Source organism: Apodemus sylvaticus, chromosome 20, assembly GCF_947179515.1.
Source record: "Apodemus sylvaticus chromosome 20, mApoSyl1.1, whole genome shotgun sequence".
In the NCBI taxonomy this organism is placed as follows: Eukaryota; Metazoa; Chordata; class Mammalia; order Rodentia; family Muridae; genus Apodemus; species Apodemus sylvaticus.
Window position 1 is genome coordinate 28275472 of NC_067491.1, and position 4705 is coordinate 28280176.

At 42.0% G+C, this 4705-nt stretch overlaps 1 pseudogene; it reads left to right on the forward strand.

Annotated features, from left to right (window-relative positions):
- The first annotated feature begins 758 nt into the window (after positions 1-758).
- LOC127670521 (kinesin-like protein KIF2C) lies at positions 759-3362 on the forward strand (annotated as a pseudogene).
- Positions 3363-4705: the final 1343 nt, after the last annotated feature.

The following is a 4705-nucleotide window of genomic DNA, read 5'->3' on the forward strand; positions in this document are numbered from 1 at the left end:
TAAAAATATTAAAAAAAAGAAAAGTAGCATTATCAAAATTGTACACAGATAGCTAGAGTTTCTCAAGCAGTATATGACACTTAGAAAATACTCCACAATTATGTAAATGAATTATTTCATTAAACACAATTCTAATGATTTATGCAGATCCTGCACATACTTCTTCATGAATCTGCATAATTGCTGGCCAAAGAGTACTGTCTAAAAGGCTTTGTTGTGATCAATAAAAATTTGCATCTCTCAGGTGAGAGATACTACTGACACACTACTTGCTTTGAACAGTAACTGTATCTATTTGTTTTGGGATCCAAATCAGACAAGGAATATCATGTTTTAATATGAACTCTATAATCCTAGCACCACTTTTCCTAGTTATCTGTAGTCTTGAGAAGAAACCCAAGGACCTGTGGTTTGGATTTTTCATTTTCAAAATGAGGTTTAGAAATTAGTCTCTCAGCTCAGATGGCCTCTATAATCTAAGCCACCTCTTATATTATTGAGTCTTCTGTTATTGTTGTTGTTACTAAAACAATGGAATATTTTCATTCAGCTGACAATTTAACAAAAGTACAACATATGGGGTGTGTTAGCATTAATCTCTGTTTCATTTATGGTATGTAACAATAAAACACATGACTTATAAATGTAAAATATAGTCTAGAAAATACAGTCATGAGGGGGTGTTAACACACGCAGTATCAACAGAGTCGTGCTTTCCAAGCTTCTTGCATATGTTACCCATTGCTGTTCCTGAGCCCATGGAGTCGCTTCACGTATGGCTGTTTCCTGGTCTCTCCATCAACATTCAATGCAGCAATGGCTTAATTCACAGAGCCAATATAAGCACAGTGAACTTGGAGAAATCCTGTGTTTCAGTAGAATGGACCAAAGGAGGTACCACAAAAGGCAAAGAGATGTATATTGATGATGTGGCTGCAACAAACCCAGAGCTCTTAATAGCTTCTTCCTTTACAACCGTAACTGTCCCGAAGCAAAACGCAAATCAGTCAACTCCAAAATTCCAGCTCCAAAAGATGGTCTTCAAAGCCGCGGCACTCGAATGTCCACTGTCTCAGAAGTCCGAATCCCTACTCAGAATGAAATGGAGGTAGAGTTGCCTGTGCCTACAAAGTCTTGCAAGCAGTTTCCCATTCCCAGCCACCTTAAGCCCTCCTGCTCCACAGTGACAGAATTACCATTGTTGATGGTCAGTGAGGAAGCAGAAGAGCAAGTCCACGCCACCTGAAGCACCTTCTCTGCAAACCCTGGAAGTTCAGTACAGAGGAAACCATGTATGAAGGAGATGTGTGAAGGAGATGGAGAAAATGAAGACCAAGCGTAAAGAGAAGAGGGCCCAGAACTCGGAGATAAGAATAAAGGATGCTCAGGAATACGACAGCAGCTTTCCAAACTGGGAATTTGCCCTGATGATTAAAGAATTTCGGATTACTGTGGAATAGACCCCTCTTACTATGACAGACCCTATTGAAGAGCAGAGGATCTGTCAGGAATCACCCACTGAATAAATAAGAACTGGCCAGGAAAGAAATCGATGTGATTTCTGTTCCCAGAAAGTCTCTTTCTGGTTCATGAACCCAGGTTAAAAGTGGATTTAACAAAGTATCTGGAGAACCAGGCTTTCTGCTTTTGCCTTTGCCTTTGATGAAACAGCTTCCAATTAAGGTTCACACAAGACCACTGGTATAGACGATTTTTGAATGGGGAATGTGGGAAGCCGTCCTGAGCTATTCGGACTTATGCTTACTCACAGCCCTAAGGTGGCAGCTGCTGAGAAGGAAGAACAATTAGCTAGAGCCTTTCCCTTGAGCTATTGGTGCGAGAAGATTCCTGAGAATACTACAAGATGTTCCTGCCCTAACCGTGGAATGTTCCTGCTGGCCTTAACTCCAGGTATCCCCACTTGGATGACCTCCTCGCTTCCTCGCTTCCTGCTTCCATCGCTAGGGGTGTCTCTGCTTTTTCCTCCTTTGTCTGGTGTGAAGGTTATTTCCTTCTCTGTAAGCCTTAAAACCAGTTTGTCTCCCCGACATTAAATGAAGCCTTGACACAACCCAGACTGACTCTGATTTTGTTAGCGTGATTGGCTTCCCTTTTCTCTTCCCCCCATTTTTGACCCTCAGGTAGTGCCCCTTCGGGACCCGGGAATAACTGGACCTGCTGGACGGGTCAGGGGAAAAGAAACGTGCTTTGCCTGTGGACAGACAGGCAGTGGGAAGACACATACAATGGAAGACCTGTCTGGTAAAATATCAATGCACCTAAAGGAATCTACGCAATGGTTTCCTGGACGTCTTCCTTTTGAAGAATCAGTCTTGATACCAGAACTTAAACTTGGAAGTTGATGTGACATTCTTTGAGGTCTTCAATGGGAAAGTATTTGATCTGCTCAATAAAAAGGCCAAGTTACACGTGCTGGAGGACAGCAAGCAGCAGGTGCAGGTTGAGTACCTGGTTACCTGTGCCGATGATGTCATCAAGATGATCAACATGGACATCGCCGGGAGGACTTCTGAACAAACATTTGCCAACTCCAATTCCTCCCGATCCCATGCCTGCTTCCAGATTCTTATTCGAGCTAAAGGGAGATTACATGGCAAATTCTCTCTGGTAAATCTGGCAAGGGATGAACGAGAAGCCGACATGTCTAATGGTGACCGGCTGGCTCGCATGGAGGGTGCAGAAATTAAAGTCTCTCCTGGCTCTGAAGGAATGCATCTGGAGGCTGGGACAGAACTGGACTCACACCCCCTTCCGTGAAAGCAAGCTGTCGTAGGTACTGAGGGACTCGTTCATTTGGAAGAACTCGAGGACGCGCATGATCGCAATGGTCTCACTGGGCATAAGCTCCTGTGAATACACTTTAAACACACTGAGATATACTCAGTGAAAGAGCTGAGCCCACCCAACAGGTCCAGTAAAGTGCAACCAGATCAGATGGAATGAGAAGAGATGGAAGCCAGCTCAAATGGGAATTCTCTGGCTGGCAATGAAGAGAAGGAGCTGTCTTCCCAGATGTCCTGCTTTAATGAAGCTATGACTCAGATCAGGGAGTTGGAAGAAAGGGCCATGGAATAGCCCAGGGAGATCATATAGCAAGGAGTAGGATGGCTTGAGCTCTTTGAGAGGACAGATCAGCCAGACTATGACTTGGAGACTTTTGTGAACAAGGCAGAATCTATCCTGGCACAGCAGGCTAAGCATGTACTTCTCAGCCCTTCAAGAAGACAAGGCATGGCCTGCCTGTACCTGGCCATGCAACTGGAAGAACAGACTAGCAAACAAACAGCAAAACCCGGCACCAATGGCGACTTCAAATAAAGACCTGTTTGGTATCACACTAGCCTTTTCCCCTCCCCTGAAAACTTCAGCACCTTCTGGCTTTGGTTAGGGACTGAGTTGGGCAAGTTTGGTAAGTGTCAACTACAGGGCATCACACCCAGGAAAGCTAGGGGAAAGACATGTCCTCAGTTTGGGGCAGGAAGAAGGAATTTTAATGACTGTACTTCCTCTTCTTCTCCCTGTCCAACGGAAGTGCTGTTTGGGTGGTTCCACAGTACAGCATCCAGCTGCCTGTAGAGACCTGCAAGGTGCATGCTCTGGAAGAGAAGCAGTGCCTGTCCGGCTTCTGCTGCCTCTGGCCTGCAGGGTCACCCTTGGTCTGAGCACTCTCATGTTTTATACAAAAACAAAAAAAGGTTTTTGAGACCTCTTTGTTTTTGTTTTTGAAGCCTAAGAAAGTCTCTAGCCCTTGCTTTTTATGTATTTATATGTTATACCTAACAAGAAAGAAAGAAGAAAGAAAGAAAGAAAGAAAGAAAAAAGAAAAGGAAAAGAAAAGAAAATCTAGTCATACAGTACAGAATAATGCAAGTTGATTATTATTGAGTAAAAAAAATGTTTCACTTTTTTTCTAATTACCCAGTTTAGGAACAGACTAGTTGTAGCTTCATTCCAAATTTTACTCCATGACAGAACTGCTGAAGTTATTGAGTTGTATCATTTGTTGTGAAACAACATCAATCAAGGTCTTTAAAAATACTTGGTAAATAATTAAATTGATAACATCTAAAAGGTCCTTGGTATTCAGTTTTTTAAAACTAATTAAAAATACATAAAAGATATTTTGTTTCGCTGGCTGTTTCAAACTCCCTGCTTAACATGCCAGATGCCAGAACTTTTCAAGGTTGATGAAGGCTCCCTGGAGTTCACGTCCTTCAGGCAGTCGTTGCCAGACAACTGAAGCAGATTTGTGCAAGGCTGCATAATCATATGATTTCACTCACACTGGAGAGTCAGTGCTACAAAAAATATATACTATCTTGCTGAAAATAAATTTACAATATTTAAATAGCTGCAAAATAACACATTTTTAAATGCAGGTTAGTCTTAGGATACTCCTGACATTTTAGCTTTGAAGCCTCTCTTTCAGTTTGTCCTCATAAATTCTACTGATTATGTATGGTTCTAAAAATTAAAAATGCTATACCAGAGAGAGGGGGTGGGGAGAGAGAGAGAGAAGAGAGAGAGATGCTTTGTTAGTCCTGGCAAGTTTGTGGACATCATTAAATAAAATTATATAAGGGAAGATAAATGGCTTGCATCAATTAATTTCTACATAAATTAAAGCAACATATCCACTAAGCAAGATTATGATTTTAAAAAATCATTAACATGGGTAAGCTAA